At 33.9% G+C, this 16,639-nt stretch overlaps 2 protein-coding genes across 22 annotated transcripts in view; one reads left to right on the top strand and one right to left on the bottom strand.

Moving 5' to 3' along the window:
* LOC142339038 (methylglutaconyl-CoA hydratase, mitochondrial-like) overlaps positions 1-16,639 on the bottom strand; it is a 398,030-nt gene that overhangs the window by 247,942 nt on the left and 133,449 nt on the right. The window lies entirely within an intron of this gene.
* The window catches only part of LOC142339036 (gamma-aminobutyric acid receptor subunit pi-like), a 62,088-nt gene that overhangs the window by 26,373 nt on the left and 19,076 nt on the right, over positions 1-16,639 (top strand). For 2 of the 21 annotated variants that reach the window (XM_075388682.1, XM_075388670.1), the window contains exon 1: positions 675-800. The exons of 3 other annotated variants lie outside the window; for them this stretch is intronic. The gene's annotated coding sequence lies outside the window, so the exon portion shown is untranslated. 16 more of the 21 variants (XM_075388679.1, XM_075388665.1, XM_075388681.1 and 13 more) reach the window with 14 other exon arrangements.

Raw genomic sequence — 16,639 nt, 5'->3', positions numbered from 1 at the left:
TACTTGCCATTATAATAAAAGATCAGTAGATATAGTCGAATGCGTTCCATTCATCTGATGACCCTTGAATTTGGAACTAAAAATGATCAATATTGCAAAAAACGCATCATTTTTGCATCCTGTCGGCAAAAATGTACCAACGAAAATGTTTCTAAGCCGTTGAACAGTTCATTATGCTGCATGTGAAACATTAATAACATCTTGTTATGACCCTTAAGAAGTGGCGATACCGAAATACGAATTGCCCTCCAATATATCAAAAGAACCCTTTTAGATCTTTGATTGACCATCGGGCAGTTCCTTTTTGCATCGATACCAAAACAGGGGAGAGAAAATAGAGAGCATAGAAAGATAGGAAAAGCAAGGAAGTGAAAGGTAGAATACAATTCTCTTCTTATCTATTTCAGAGGCGTACCTGTGAGGTGTGGGGGGTGGGGGGGGGGGGTGGGGGCGGGGGGAGGGAGTGCAGGTATGCACTCTTGGGGAAAGAAGAAGCTTGAAAACATCGCGAGGAGAGGCAATTATTGATTTGTGGATAAAAGCTTTATCTCTCTCTCTCTCTCTCTCTCTCTCTCTCTCTCTCTTTTCCTTCTGAATTCTGTTTCTTTTTTCCTGATTTTTATTATTCAAAATTACAATTTGCTTAGCTGCTTATTTGTTTAGTTTGCGTTTGCTCATTTTAAAGCTAAATTGGTTTGTGCTGTATATCGTTTGGTTTTAATTTGCACCAATTTAGTCAATTCAAGTTTAAGTTACCGTGAAAATTGTTATCGTTATGTTGTCCTTTTTATACACAACAAGTGCGCTCTTCTCTTATTTTTTCTTCCTGTAACGGATGTTTTTAAGCAAAAAGTGTAAGAGAAACAAACACCACCCCTTAACGCACGTAAGCATACATACCCCATCCCTTCTATCTTATCATCTTTCTCCCCACGTACGACAAACAACAACGGCCACAACCCAAATCTTAATTATTTTCCTTGGCCCAAAAATCAATTGAGCAGGCCGATTTTTTGCTTAAGACTGAAGAAGAAAATGAAGGAAATGTTTGTCACGGTTTTAAGCCACCTACCTGTCGTTCAATAGAGGGGGGAGGGGGTGAAAAGGATGGTAAATGGATTGATGGAAGACAGAGACGCTTTCCCGCGTGAAAAAAGGAAAAGCAAATTGGACCAAATTAATGCAAAACTGTCAAAAACATCCCACCTATACAATATAATTAATGATAATGTATCCACTAGCATACTGATTACTTAGCAGTAAAGAAACAAGTTTATCAGGTTGTTTTTGTACATTGAGTATTTGGTCAAACAATAAAGCATTATTTTTTTAAATTTTACGTCAGTTATTTTTCAGTTGAGAAACAGAATTAAAAATTTTGAAATTGAGAAAAATCAACGATATATTTCGTATTTGCTCTTATTACTTATAAAAACTACAATTCTATGAGGTTCAATTGCGAAAAGAAATTTCAATTCAATCCAAATCGTATTGCAAGATGTTGCAAGATGAACATCCCGCATTTGCAAGATTCTTGCGAGGTGTTGCAAGATTAACATGCGCTCTCGGCCAGGGACATTTCGACCAAATGACCCCCAGATAACGCGTATCATGCCACTCTCATTGGCAACCTGATCTATTTGGGGAATTAAGGTTACCCGCCAATCTTCCCTTTTACGACCCCCTCCCGTTCCCTAAACTGTACCTATGTGAACAAACCCTGCACCACTCCAATTATGTATTCCCCCCTTGTTTAGGTCTGCTGAAGATACGGCTTTATATCCATCCTAGCTTATACTAATCTTAGATTGGCTGCTATAAAACTGACGCTCCTTAAAGTGACTGCAACGGTAGAATGAAGAAATGTTGCTAAGTAAATATATATATTTCCGATTTACTCGATAAGAGCGACCTCCATTTGTTGAAATTGTCCTGTTGATCAATCATAGCTCTCGTTCTTTACTTAATTAAAACCAATTCCACCTAATCAGAGAATAGAAAATTTGTTTGTTTTCTTCATCCTGCTTTATCGGCCTTTTAGATTAAGCTCTTCTTGACTGCTTATATAATTACGAAGTCTTAATCTGTTAGACTTATTTACATTCGCGCCTTAGTAGAGTACTTTTTCGATAAGTTTTGTTGAACCAAATTCAAAATAACCTATCAAATTTCCATGTGAGTAAAAAACTAAAACTCTTTGCTGTTTTTTTTTAAAAAATTAATCAATTTGTAAAACCAGTCAATTTCTTTTTCAGTTAATTTTTCACTTTTTCAGGTTCACCCTCTTAGAGTAATGTATTTCATCATTTATTGTTGTGTTTATTGATGCAACTTTCAATTTTACTTGGATGATAGGAATTTTACCCTGGTTCTTCTTTTACCCTCTTCTTCACAGTTTCATATTAGAACTACAAAATAAATTAACTTGATTTGATTGATAAATAAGTTTATATACAAAAAAATTAAAAATATTTCAAAATCGTTCTGAAGAGGCTTTTGGTGGTTGTACTGCATTTAGATTTCCGTTTAAATAAAAATTTTGCTTCAGTTATATTTATTCATTCGGAAAGCACAAAAAATCGTTTGTCACACCTCCAAAATTCGAAGGGATGTGTATGTTTTGTTCCGACCCATTTTAGTGGGGAAGGAACTATATACTCAAATGGATTCTTTTTTGTTCTGTTAATTTTGGCCGATATAATAATCCTAGAGATATATTCAACCTAGAGGACTGTGACTGGTGTCATAAGAAAGCTCGTCCAGCATAGAGAAATAGTTAGCAATGTTTCTTGTTCTTAATTTCAATTTTTTACGATGTTTAAACTTCCTGGGGAGTTTTAAAAAAGCTCTTATAGTTTTTAAATCCCAATCTTATGGCTGAATTGACTTTCGTTGGCGCCACCTCAAATCAGCAACAAAAGCCATCGGATAGCAAGACCTAACTTTTTAAACCGAAAAAATTTAGAGTTGGTCAAAACTCAAAAAAGGTCAAAACTGAAAATTTTTTTACAGGTTTGGACCAAAAATTTTTACGCCCCGATTTTAGGATGGAAAAACCTGAGCCAGCTGAAGTTATACCACATGGTTAGATTAACTTCTAAACTATACGTGGATCCAACGAAAGATCTGGCATCAGACCCACAAGTGTGGCTATTAGCACTTACATGGTGCAAAAGGCTCTTTTGATATTTTGTAATCTATTTTACTCTAAGAGATTGATTTACTTTTAGATTTAATTTAGATTATTTACTGTAACAAAATTGTTTGAATAGTGAAACCATATTGCATTTAATATCTCCTAGAAACAGTTACCAATAGCAGTTGTGTCTCAGAATAGACTAAAATTTAATTCTTCATCACTTTCAGTCTTTCAATCAAAGTTTTGCTAGATCTTAAGATCTTTACAGTTTTAGATAGTTGAGCTTTCCTTTGAGAAGTTTGCAACAAAACCAGCTTTTGGCTGAAGCCCTACAAACTTCAGCACGAGGTTGCAAAAAGATTATCATTGAAGATTTTCTTAACTTCAATCAAAAAATAAAAATTAAATGTAAAGTCCTTTAAGCGTCCGAGCGACTAATTTTTAACACAAGATCATTAGACAATTGGATTCCGAGAAGAACCAGGAAAAAGTGGAGCTCAAGAATCAGGCTTTGATATTTTGGTTCCGCTCAAATTTTTGAGTAGCCGCAACAAATTTCGAAAAAAAACGTCTTTTAAAATTTTGTCATTTTCTCTCTTTTTTTGAGGTCAACTTGTAGCTTTACGCTAGCCCAAAAAGGTCACATTGTCAATCAAGTCTTAGGGGAAAATGCATTGTCAAAACTTTCAATATTCTAATTTTTAGGTATCTTTTCTTGTTTTTTCATATAATTGACAATGATAAATCACATTTTTGGTGTTAGAAGGCTTAGTCAAGCATGTTATTTTTTCAGTGCAAACTTTGGTTCAAGGGGATTCGACAACGTCCTCTAGAAAACTTCTTTTGTTTTTGTCTTTTTCTTTCATTTGGCAGTCGTATAAAAAGTTCTAATTGGTTGCAAATCTGAGTGGCTTCCTATGGATGAGAAAAGGAACTTATTTCCAGAGTTCAGTTTGTGGCTAAAGTTTTTTTTAAATTTTGAAATCAACTATTTTTAAAAATTTTGAAGACGTTTTTTCTAAACTTGCAGTTTGCGTTTTTTCGGATTACTTGCAAACTAGCCTCACTAACTAATGATCGCATATCACATCATTGGTGACGAAGAATGGCACAATTGAAAATTTTGGAATGTATTTAGTGCCTTGTTTATTGCTTAGCGGCTAGGACACAAATTCTTTGCAAAACAATCGAATTTCGTCTGTTAGTATTGTTTTTTGGGAACATCTGTCATACTCTGAATACTGGCAGATCAAGATGGGTTTGATTTGAGAAAAGAAATTATTTAAAGTGATTTTCGCTGGTAGCTAGCATTTTCATGACTTTGAAAATAATTGTTTTCGAAAAATAGAAATGTTTTCTATTTTGTCCTCTATTTTTACCTAATTTCAGTTTTCAGAGGTCGCATATCAAATTATAGTTGTCAGTAGAAAGCGCCATTGTTTTTTATTGGAATGGGGCAAGATTTTATTCGCTTCGACACCATTTTCGTGCAAAATGTATTTGATTTTTTTGTTTTTCTTACGCATTTGTCGTTGGTTTTCGTAAATGTACGAATTATTCTGTATAATGACGGAACTCTCACATGGATGTATGAATTAGCATATTTATATTTATGGGTTTCAGTTCACAACTAATGGTTTTTTGTTTTTTTATTAAAACACAACAAAATTTTTTTTGTGTTTTAGGAAATTTTTTGTATTTAAAAAATATAAACGTCTTTTCTGACTTCGGTATTTTTCTATTTTTTTGTCTGATTGTTCTGAATAACCTTTTTGACTGATACCAAGTTTTTCCTAGTGAAGTACAATTCATTTTGTTTAGATTAGGTTTTAATTTAACGTTATTTTGACATAATTGTTAATTGATTTTTAAATTGTTTTGGAAGAACTTTTTCCATCCATACATTAATTATTTATGAGCAATATTTGATTTTCTTGAAGATTTCTACCGCAACTTCATCTGGTGGACAACAAGTCAAAAATTGGTATGAGCGGAGTCAGAAAAATTTGTGCAAACGCACGTTAACGAGCCTCCTTGTTATAATATACATCATTTTTAATTTGTTTTAAAAAAATACGCAAGTTCGGATCTTATTGTGCTGTTCAAATTGTGACCCCAAACACTTAACGATTATTCCAATAATTTTCTTCAAAAAACACAACCGCAAACTTTTGTGCTAATCTTACATTCGCACTTTACATTAAAAAAACCGAACAATCTTTTCTCCAAAAACTAATTTACTTAATATCTTTCTCAAAATACATTTAACGAAAAAAAATGACTTGGCTCAAATACATTTTTGCCTAGCTTTGAAAAACTGTTGGATGATCTTGTATGACCCATCTTTTTTTGGAAAATGTTCAAGCCCAATTTGGAAAATTGCTTCGTATGATTCATTCAACAAAAAGAAATATTTAGATTTTTTAAAACTTTTTTAAAAACCGTATCATAACGTTTGACTACATACTATACAAACCAAACAAAATTTGCGATGGGAAAGGCCGACAGTTTCTAACCTCTAAAACTGACATCTCTAACATACTGACAATCTCAAACGGTAAAATACTGAACATAACGAATTTTCTTAAATCGAGCATAGCGAATCTCTCTTGCGTCCGAAAACGACCATACAGAATCTCTCTAATATTTGAAACCAACAATAGCGAATACACCGATGCTTTTGTATGAAAACCAAGATACTGAAAAATTCTTTTAAAACTTCTGTCATCTTTGTTTGGTCTTCCCAACTAATGCTTGAATATTTTCAAGTATTTATTGGTAAACTTAAGTTCTAGCAGTTCATAGTTATTCAGTTGATGATTGTTTACCAACCAATAGCTTTCGAGTTCGTTTCTGAACAAATAGTCTAGTTTATGAAAAAATGTCTGGCCCACGAGACACACTTGCAACCTAGAGAACATCCATCACTGTTTTGTAGTTTTAAGCCGGTTAGCATAATTGAATCATCAACCTCGTTGTTAATTTAGATAGAAAATTTCTATCAAGTTACAATAGCCAAGCATAGAACCTGTTTGAGGAACTCGAGGTAGGGTAGAAATCTCTCTGCCAATCAGTTTTGCTGAATCGCTTTAAGTAAGCTGATGCTGCATCTATAATTTTTTCATCTGTATTTTCGGCTAGATTTCTTTCAATAAAAATGTAACTTTTCTGGTTGCAAATCTGTTTCCAATTCAATATCAAACTCTCTCATTCTTTCTTCAACACTTCGCTTCACTGAGCGTGTCTCCTAACTGTTCTCTTTATCTTGATTGCTTAATTGTTCGTTTTGTTCAACAGCATTCACTTTCACATGGGTTGAGTTATAATTGGTGTTTGTCATCTTTTTGACTGAGGGTCAACTGATTTGATCTGTCGTTTGTGAAATAAATGCAGGCGGTTCTGCTTCCGAGGCCTGAAATGTTGATTGAGTTTCTTGAATTGAAATTTTTCTCTGTACTTGATTACATGGTAACCACTCGAAGTTTAATTCATTGACGAATCTCTGTTGTTCTGTGCTTTACAAATTGAAACCATTACGCTGGTCGGGGAATTGTTGGTATCGGTCACCAATCAGCTGTATTTCTAGGAAGAATGCATTCAGTTTGCTTGTCAGGTCTTTGTTCTTTATAAACTTTTAGACTTCTTGCGCTTTTTGCTGCAGTTGCGCTCGATAGTCGTTAATCTGCTTTTCAGTGTAATTCAAATTTAATTGCGTTGCAATTTAGGCAGCAGCTTGATTCTTTTTTGATGCGGTCTCGAATTGAGGAGTGAGCGCTGTAATTCGCTCAACAAACTGGTCAGCAGTTTCTATTCAATTATAGGGTCGGCGCATCAAAAGTATCGGCTGCTCTCGTCATCGGCTGTCATGAGGAAAACTTTACACCGCCTGGCTTTTTTTAGTGGTTCAAAACTTGTCCGGATAGTTTTTTCCTGCATTTTGCTTTTTTAGATGTATATCTTCCATATTCTTACCGTTGTCTTACAATTTGCCTTTATGAGTTTTTGCTATTAATATTTTTTTTTCAATTTTCAGTAGGATTGAGTTACGACAGATTAGAGCACAAAAGACGTGAATTTTATGTGTTTAATAGATGATTCCGACAGAAAGACAAAGACAAATGCCTAAAATGAAGCTTAAGTTGAGTTTCGTTCTTTTTACTCACGAGTGGAAATACCTGAGACTTGTGGTTGTATCAGTTGAATTGCGGCTCAAAATTTTCATAGATAAAATACACAGGAACAAATAATTAATTGCTTAAAAATAATTTTCATTAAAAGACGAAAAATTACTTTACTGCTCAAGACAATTGAAAGTACAAGACACGACTACTTTTTTTACTTCTCAAGACAGTTTATTTTTGCAATTATTTTGTCGACTTATAGGAAGAAAGCCGTTTACGATGGGTGTTGTCTGTTGTCTCCTTTGTTGCTGTTCGATTAGTCCTTTTCCTTTTTATCACGTGACTACAAGTGTAACTGTAACTGAAACTTAAAACTGGTAATATTTTTATGACTAAACTAATACGAAAGAATTTTCTACCTTTCAATTTTGTGCTTCTATTTCCTTTCCTACGCATGCTCCCCAAGCTCAGCTGTAGCTTAGCCAGCCCAGTATTACTTTGTGAAAACATCCTTGCCAATTACAAAGACTGGAGCGAGTTTCACTGAGGCCTCCTGCAGACTCCCTTTTCGTTGCAATCTTTGTTGGTCACATTGCTCCCTCAACACCCTCAAGGGTTTCATTAACACCTCTGAGATTGTAGTGCATTCTTTTGTAAGTGTCTTTCATCAGCCAGCTGAGATCACCATCGTTTAGGTTTTTCTTTGATTCGCATTTTCATTTTGCTGATTTTTCGAAGACTTCAAAGACTGCAAATACTCGTTTTTGAATCTGTCCCACAAGAGATTGGTGTAAGCTTGTTTTTGTTAAAAGAGCTCTTGATGATTGAGAAGATCTTATGTTTGTGTTAAGTATAGCGAAAAAATGTTTTTTGTTACCAATCAAGAAGTGATTTGGGGTGTTAGCGCTCAAATGCTTTACATTAAAAGTTACTGGAGGCAACGCTCTTCCATTCAATTTGTGCTCAACAAGACATATTGTCGTTGAGGGATCATCTTCTGTAAATGATCGGTTCACCAAAACTATATACATCGCTTTCTCTCAATTTCTGACCATTCGTTCCCTCATTACTGCGATATGAAGTGCTTCCGGTGAATTTAACTTCCATCTGACCCATAGTTGAACTAGATGTTTTTCAAATTTTCCATTGTTTCAAGCAGCGAAATACACTTTAAACTCCCGGTCTGCTCCATAGAATTTCGACCCTGATTGTCCCACTGTCACTGAGCATTCATATCGGTTTGTCTCGGTCTGCGAGCTATGAGTTGCATTTTTGCTTTCAGAAAAGTGCCTGGAACTATTTCTAAATACGCGCTCGTACTGTTCCGAATGTGAACAAGCAACACCATCGCTGTTAAATTCTGCGCTGAATTGTTACTCTAAAAGTAACAAAATGGTCTACTTCAACGTTGGCAAAAGCTATTTAAGCAACCGGAGTTTCTGTAGGTAGCTCAGCTTTTGCTGGGACCAATTTCTGTGGTTTCCTCTTTGGCATGTGATACAATTATTCTTTAGTTAAAGTTAATAATTTTTTTGGCCAGTAATTTAGAATAATTGCTGAACAATGTTTCTCAAATGTTCAGTTCACTGAGAACTATTATTGTCGTGCTGTTTAAGCACAAATAGTTCAACAACGTGATAATTTAACAATATTGGGTGCTTTGACTCAATGGTCCTTGAAAATCACTTTGGTGATTTTTCTCGATTGAGGTGAGGAGAAAAATAGGCTTTCAATTTACAGTTTCACTAAAAACGCTTAAAAGAGTGTTAGCCGAAAACTTCATCTTCTTTGATCTTGAAAAAATTGAAATTTTTTTTCGATAGGCATTATGATTGTTGTCTTCGACTCTCTCACTCTTTTTCTCTCTCTCTCTCTCCCTCACACACACACAAACACACACAAAACAAAGGCGCAGAAAAACACCCACATACACACATTCACGCACATACGCATACACAAACACACACACACACACACACACACACACACACACACACACACACACACATGCACACACACATATACACACACACACACACACACACACACACACACACACACACACTGACACACATAGGCACGTAAACACATAATCAGTTTTGGAGCAATGTAACCATCAAAAGATTAGTTGACTACAAATGTCGATGATAACCTGAATTCCTTTGTCACTTCATCTGTTTTACAGAAAAAAGGAATTAAAGTATTGTTGAACCCGATCGAGCTGAATCTGGCGCGCTACTTCAAATATATAGCGCTGGAAGACTTTTATATTTAATGCCACCTCCCGCTGAAATTGAATGATTATCTTGCAAGATCTTGCAAGCTATACATTGCCTTGCAAGATCTTGGAAGATCTGGGGGATAACCGTCTGGCATCGACTATGGATCAAATTCGAGAGGGGTTTAAAAGACATTTTCTTTGTAATAATCTTTACTTTATTTCCTCTACTTTACGCGCCCAAATTTGAAAATGTTTAGGATGGCTTTGAAAAGGCGAGAGTAAGAAATAAAACGAACAGATTCTTTAATTTAACAGCTGACATTATGTAGATAAAGTGTTTTGTGGCCTTAATGTGCATTATTCTCGTAGAATGCATTATTGTTTTGAGTTATTCACATTTTTTTGTCCTTTCCTGTAAATCTTTTTCGTTTTTACAGTTTCTCTCTCTCTCTCTCTCTTCTTTATTTCCTCCTTTTCTGATCATAGAAAAAGGAGGCCTTTGTCTCTGGCCTGTCAGATGAAGGCTTTTATGATAACACGGTAAAGAGTTGAAGCGGCCTCGGTAGGATGTGTACTCGCATTTACTAGAGCCTTAACCGTGGATAATGTTGACAGGAAAACAAAGCGCCTGTTGTTCTTTCAAAAATGCACAAAATTATCATCCCCTCTAACGACATCCCTCTTATCCTCTGACGCTCCAAAAACGCAAGGCGCTATACTCCAACCACCCCCCCCGGCACAAATTTTATTATTTATTTGCAAATTTAACCAATTAAACGCGGCCTTCTTTTAACAATCAGCCTGAATGAGCTTTTATTACAGTCTTTTGTTCTCACGCTCGAAGATGGCTGCAACGACAAATTATAAAGATAACTTTTCTATGAAAGTTAATTTTTAGTTAGAAGTCTATTTGAATTAGATCAAATTTTTGGGCTCCAGTTTTTGGTTCCTTTCTGTTTGAAACTTTTATCAATTTATCAATAATATTTTGAAGGTCACTATTAAACCAATTTAATTACTCATGGGAACTTCGTTGGTGAAATATTATCTTCCAATACCTTAACATTACAGGACTACTATTATTAAAAAAGGTACATATCACATTTTGCGGACAAATTATCGGACTTCACTGACAAAAATAACCATCAAAAACCGATTACTGATTTCCGGATTTCACTTACCCTCAAACGCGGATTCAGTAAAATTGCTGAGCTTTTCCTAAAAAAAAGATCAGAAATATCAACATCCTCTTGATTATGCGGAAAGCACTTGAAACCCCATCAGAGAGTTTTTTTTAGTTTGTAGTTTTTGAAAAAAGAAACGCATTTACGGAACTCTTGCGTATAGTGTTCTTTTAATGTTTAACAACAATATTAACATTGATATAATTATGATCATAAAAATTCAAACAAGGAGGCTCGGTAATGTGCGTTTGCGAATAAAGTTCCGAACCCACTCATCTACTTTTTTCACTTAATTGTCTACCATATGAGGAGATTTAAAAATTAACATATCAGCATACCATTCAACAAACTACTAAATGAATAAAACAATCAACCATAGTTACAGGGCCGATGAGACCTGTAACTATCATAAGATAACTACGAGGCGATAAAAATCATATAAATACAAATATTAACTAAGACTTAAACTAATTTCCACTTTTTGAAAAACCATTAATTACCGAATCAAAATGGCTTCAGACAAAACTTATACTAAAGAAAATTAACCTGTTCTTCATTAGAAAAAAATAACGGACTTTTCCTCGATGCGACTTGGTAACAAATCGACAAGAAATGGGCAAAAGGGCAAAATCTAAAAAAACACGTTGCTTTTTTGAATAAAAATTATTGTCAAATGGATAAGAAACTTTATGCATCAAATCAAATGAACTCTATGGAGGTTAAAAAAATCTTTTTTTTTACCTCCATAGAGAGCAATTGAGATTTTCGTTATCCAGGATATGTCACAGGAATACAAACAGAACGGCAAACACAAGCAAAACGAGTTTACCCAAAGAATAGCTCAAAAAGATGTACCAGCCAATTCAACAGTAAGCTGTTCACTAAAAACATTAAAATTTTTTGATTGCCTTTTCTTTTCAAATGACCAGAAGACACCCCATTATTGCTACACAGTGAAAGAAAACCACGAATAAAGTATGAAAAATTTTCGTACCAAGAACATAGAATGTTTGAGGAAAATAGTGCCGTTATAAAACGCAAACTGTTTTTCAATGGATAAGGGATGTGACTTGTCTATAGAGATGCTAAGTTACAAGTTAACAGAAATAGTATTGACCAAACTCAAAAACACGTTGTCTTTTCTTAAAAAAACAAAAAATTTCAAAATCCATCGACAACATAAATTTTTGAGTAAAATAGTAGAAACATCATCTTAACAAGTTCATTCAAAATTAATTGCGCCTGTCGTTAGTGAGACTAAGTCATAAGAACGTAAAATAACATGAAATACAAGCAGAACCAAACTATTTATAAACCATAAACCGCGATAAATGTATATCTTCATCTTCGTCCCTTGAAACAACATAGAGTCTTTTCTAAAACGACTATCACAAAATGACAGCAAAAAGAACCACAAAGATTGAAAAATGTTTAATTTTCCTTTTAAAAGAAACAAATTGTCTAAGCCTTGAAGACATTAGTCAAAACATTTAACCAAAATTATAGTTATTGTTTGGATCAACCAAACAATCAAGAGATCTCTCACTAATGAAGCTAAGTTGCCAGAAAATACAACATTTCAAAACACGAAAAAAAACCACAAAAAACAGAAAAAAATTGGGAAAAATTGAAGAGTACTTTTACTTTTTTAAAAAAAAATTTATTTTGAAAATCAAAAAACCATTAGCTATAAACGATATCAGTCATTAAGTTCAATTTTGTATCTATTTTTGGCCACTGAGACCTTTAATTACCCATTAATTGGCATACGACAAAAAAAGGTAAAAACAAATTCAGGGGAAGATTAAAACTCAATATTACCAACTTCTGCGAGGGAACAGCGTCGCAGCCCTTAAAATCATATGTTATAAACAAACAAAAATGTTATTTTACGAATATCGTAAAACTTTTTTCATTTAGATTGTTGAGTAATGAGACAGTTTACCCAAGAAACAAAAACAACAGCAAAAATAGGCAATTTTGCACAAAAATCACAAAATGAAAAGTCGTGGTACCAAAACCAAGAAACCGTTCTTTTATAACAAGTCGCCGCAAAATTAGGTTGTATTTCATAAGAAAGAACCTTTGACCTGTTTTTATTGAGAATAACCTCAAGTTTACTGAAAAAATACAAAAAATTGACAAGTTCAAAAAATCAGTGAAATTTCCTCAAAACAAACACATTCAATGACATAAGAGACAATAGGTAAAAACCGAATAAATGGTACAGCTTCACCTACACTTCTTGAGGAAGCCAATTGTATCTTTGATCGTTTCGACTTAGTTATCAGACTGAACAAAGAATAACAATTGAAGGCAAAACACAGGAATTCAGTTAAAATTTACTAAAACTCCTCTTCAAATACATAAAAACAAATGGGTTCTCTGAAAGAAACCATATCTATATTCGGCTTCATTTTTTTAAAAAAAAGCAGCACCGGAAAAAAGTTTTAAAAAATTGGATTTTATGAATCCATGACAATATGAAGTTATCTCTGATTTTGCAGTGCAACCAAAAAAGCCCAAATATTAGCCCAATTGTTGAGTGAAATACTTGAAATATCAGAAAAAAAACGATGATGCATTTTGTATAATTACGAACTAAAATTGGAAAAAAACGGCAAAACTTTAATCCCAGGAAAGTTTTATAGGGCGCCGAGTTTCAACTAGTTCTTTTTTGGAAATTAAAGAGACTGTTTCAGCAGTTTCTACGTCTCCGCTGAATTCTAGGTCACCATCTGAATTTCTAGCCAAAGAAACTTCGATCAAACAATTCAGCAAAGCTCTTCTATCTCTAACGATAACAATAACACGCTACTGCTGAGAGTTTTATTTAATTGAAATTAAATAAGCAAAATTGTGCTAAATTTTAGCAAAAATTATAAAACTGTAAACCTCGATAACTCCCGGTAAAAGACGAAATTTCGAAAAAAATCTTTTTGATTTTATTCTCTAGGAGGTACGTTCGCTTTAATGATACCATTCACAATTCTCAACGATATATATATATATATATATATATATATATATATATACACATATATATATATATATATATGTATATATATATATATATATATATATATATATATATATATATGTATATATATATATATATATATATATATATATATATATATCCATATCGATTGGCCAAAATTGGCTGAACAAAAAAACCCTTTTGATTATATAGTTTCCTCCCTCCCCAGTGAAGTGGGGGTTATAACAATTATATTTTTTTGCTAAATGATAATCGCTTGTCAGGTGTTATCAGCGTTTGAATGCATAATTATTCTCTTTTCATGTCTAAGCCTTATTAAACCCAAGTTGAGGTGACAGACGGAAACCAGTTTGTCCAGACTCTCTCAGAGGTTCAGTGTCTATGTCCAGGCCTCCCGAGATGGAAAATGCCTATTCCCCGGCTATTTGTGTGTCTCAACCACAATTTCGTGCATTCAGATCAAGACTTTAGCGCGTTCCTCAAATTTTTTGAGCGTTCCTAATCAGACTTTTTGTTTTCACCAAATTGTCACGCGTTCATGCTCAGACTTCCAAGCGTTCACCTGACTTTCGTGCGTTGACCAGACTTTGGGCCTTTGATCGCATTTTATGCGTTCATATTCAGACTTTCGTGCATCTATCTGACTTTCGCCTGTTCACCGTAAGTTTTCATCTACAGCAGATTTGTGCATTCACGTTCAAAATTTTGGTTTTAAGGTCAGACAACCTGCAGTAACTGTACATAGCATATATACTTGAAATTAGCATAAAATATTTATTTCGTTTATACACCCCCGAAAATATTTACTGGTTAGTAGAGTTCTGCGCTACTTTTTATGCTCTCTAGCCTGCGAGGTATGAATTTGATTTTTCTCAACTTAAGTTACTTTCCATAAAACAAGAAGGAAAAGTTTTAAGTACGTCAAAAAGACTGAATCTAATGTTTTATATTTTGATAATTGGTTTTAACTGAAGTGAGTTTTGGCGTTCATCCTTGTAGGCTGCCACTTGAGTTATCACGCCGGAGAAACTGTGCTATAGGACAACTGATAGGTATAAGTTTTTCTTACAAGGCTAAGAATTTTTTTCCGTTTACGTCCCACTTTCGTGCCTTGATGCCCAGACTTTCGCTTGTTCTTGTTCAAACTTTTGTGCGTTTTCATTGTTTCCAGACTACATAATTTTGAACACAGACACCCCGATTGTTCCCCCATCTTCGGTATGGACATAGTTGAATCCATCTGGGCCCTCAGACGGAGAACGATTGCTTTCTGAGACAATATAAGTCAGTAAAAAATTACTGCTTTTTTCCAGTTCTGGATTCATCATTAAAACACGTTAACGATTTTCAAGCCAAACAAAGTGACACAGAACAAAAATGAATTAGATTTAACATGTTCATGCTTGAGTGAAAATGAAAGAAAATTGAGATGTCTTATGGGGTTTGTGCCGGCGCAGCTGTGAAAATGAGCCAGATTTGGATCCAAACCAGCATCTCTTATTTAAAAATAAGAGTAGATTTGTGATTCGAAATAGTAAATTAAGAAAATCTCGGTTCATAACCGATCCTTGACGTGATTATCAGTTCAGTTCGAATCATTTGGAATCCCTTTCTCTACCTTCTTAGAAAAATGTCTTGAGCGTTTGCTCCTGTTTTTGCTCCCAAATTTGTTCCACCACTGATATAAAAACCATAAAACATAAAATTTTGAGCTACTCACTCATTGGCTGAGTCATCAAAAACTTTCTCAGCTTTTATTGTCATCATTATTTATTGACCCTGATCACTGGGTGACATATTTTTTAAAGAAGACTCCCCCTCTTAACTGATAAGTTGATTTTCGTTTTGGCCATAGGCAGAAAACAGATTAAGTTCTTTCAAGATGGACATAAGATACAAAAGTAGTTTAAATAAGAAAACACTACCGTAAGATATAGATTGTTTAAAGGAGACTGTGTAACAGAGCAGAGCCTAAACACTATTTGAAAGCAGTTTAAAAGAGCATTATTTGGTAAAGGGTTTGTTACAGAGGTAAATTTATTTGTTGCTGAAATAGTTATCACGGAAGACTGATTTGAAGTATATGTGAAATTGATATGATGCATCATAATTTATTTAAAAATAAACTTCAGGGTTGATCACAAATCGCTAAATATATGTTTTTATAATTATATAAATACATATATATTAGAATAGTTGACAAAAATTATGGTGTTAGACGACAAAATAAATGCATTTTGAAAGAGTTCATTTTCTGTTTTCTGATCGGATAAGCGGTTGCTGCTTGTTTATTCATTTACCCTCTTTTATACTTCGATTAATCTTTATTGATGAAAAATTTGAAGATTCCATTGTCATAATTGCAATATCCGGAAACCTAATGGCTTATCATTTTGCGAACAACTTTTTTGTTTACTTCCAACATGAATAAACCAAGCCGTAGAAGATCTGAAGTGTTAGAAGGTTTTTGTTCTTACTCTCTGTTCTAATAAACTTCTTAAGTTTTATCGCAAGGCAAAAAAAACAATTAATTTTTTTCACATAATAGTTATGTGTTGTAATGACTACGAAATTGTTTTTTCATAGTAGTCTTGCAATCTCAAAATTGTGCAGGTTATTCAGAATTGATTTTATGACATAATCTGAGTATTTTGGGCAAATTTTTTTTCTGATGTCAAATTTTCCAGCTTTTTTCAAAGTTGCCCTGTGTTTGAATTGAATGAATGCGTCGGAACAATGATTGTAAAATTGGTAATCAACATTCTTGTTCTGCTATTTTCTGTAACCTATTCTAGAGTAATCGCCGAAAAAAAATTAAACTTATATTATTATAGTGCTATGATTAATGCCACTGCATGTCAGTATAATAGCTATAGGTCATATTTAACTAAAAATCCCCTCCCCCATTTTTGTCCTCTAGTTAACTGTACTATTTTTTTAGTCCTTAGATGAGAATTTAATCTGAAATAGAGT

This window comes from Convolutriloba macropyga, chromosome 5 (genome assembly GCF_964194025.1).
Source record: "Convolutriloba macropyga chromosome 5, txConMacr16.3, whole genome shotgun sequence".
Taxonomy (NCBI): Eukaryota; Metazoa; Xenacoelomorpha; order Acoela; family Convolutidae; genus Convolutriloba; species Convolutriloba macropyga.
The sequence above is the reverse complement of the archived record's forward strand: the minus strand, read 5'-3'. Positions and strand labels throughout refer to the sequence as shown.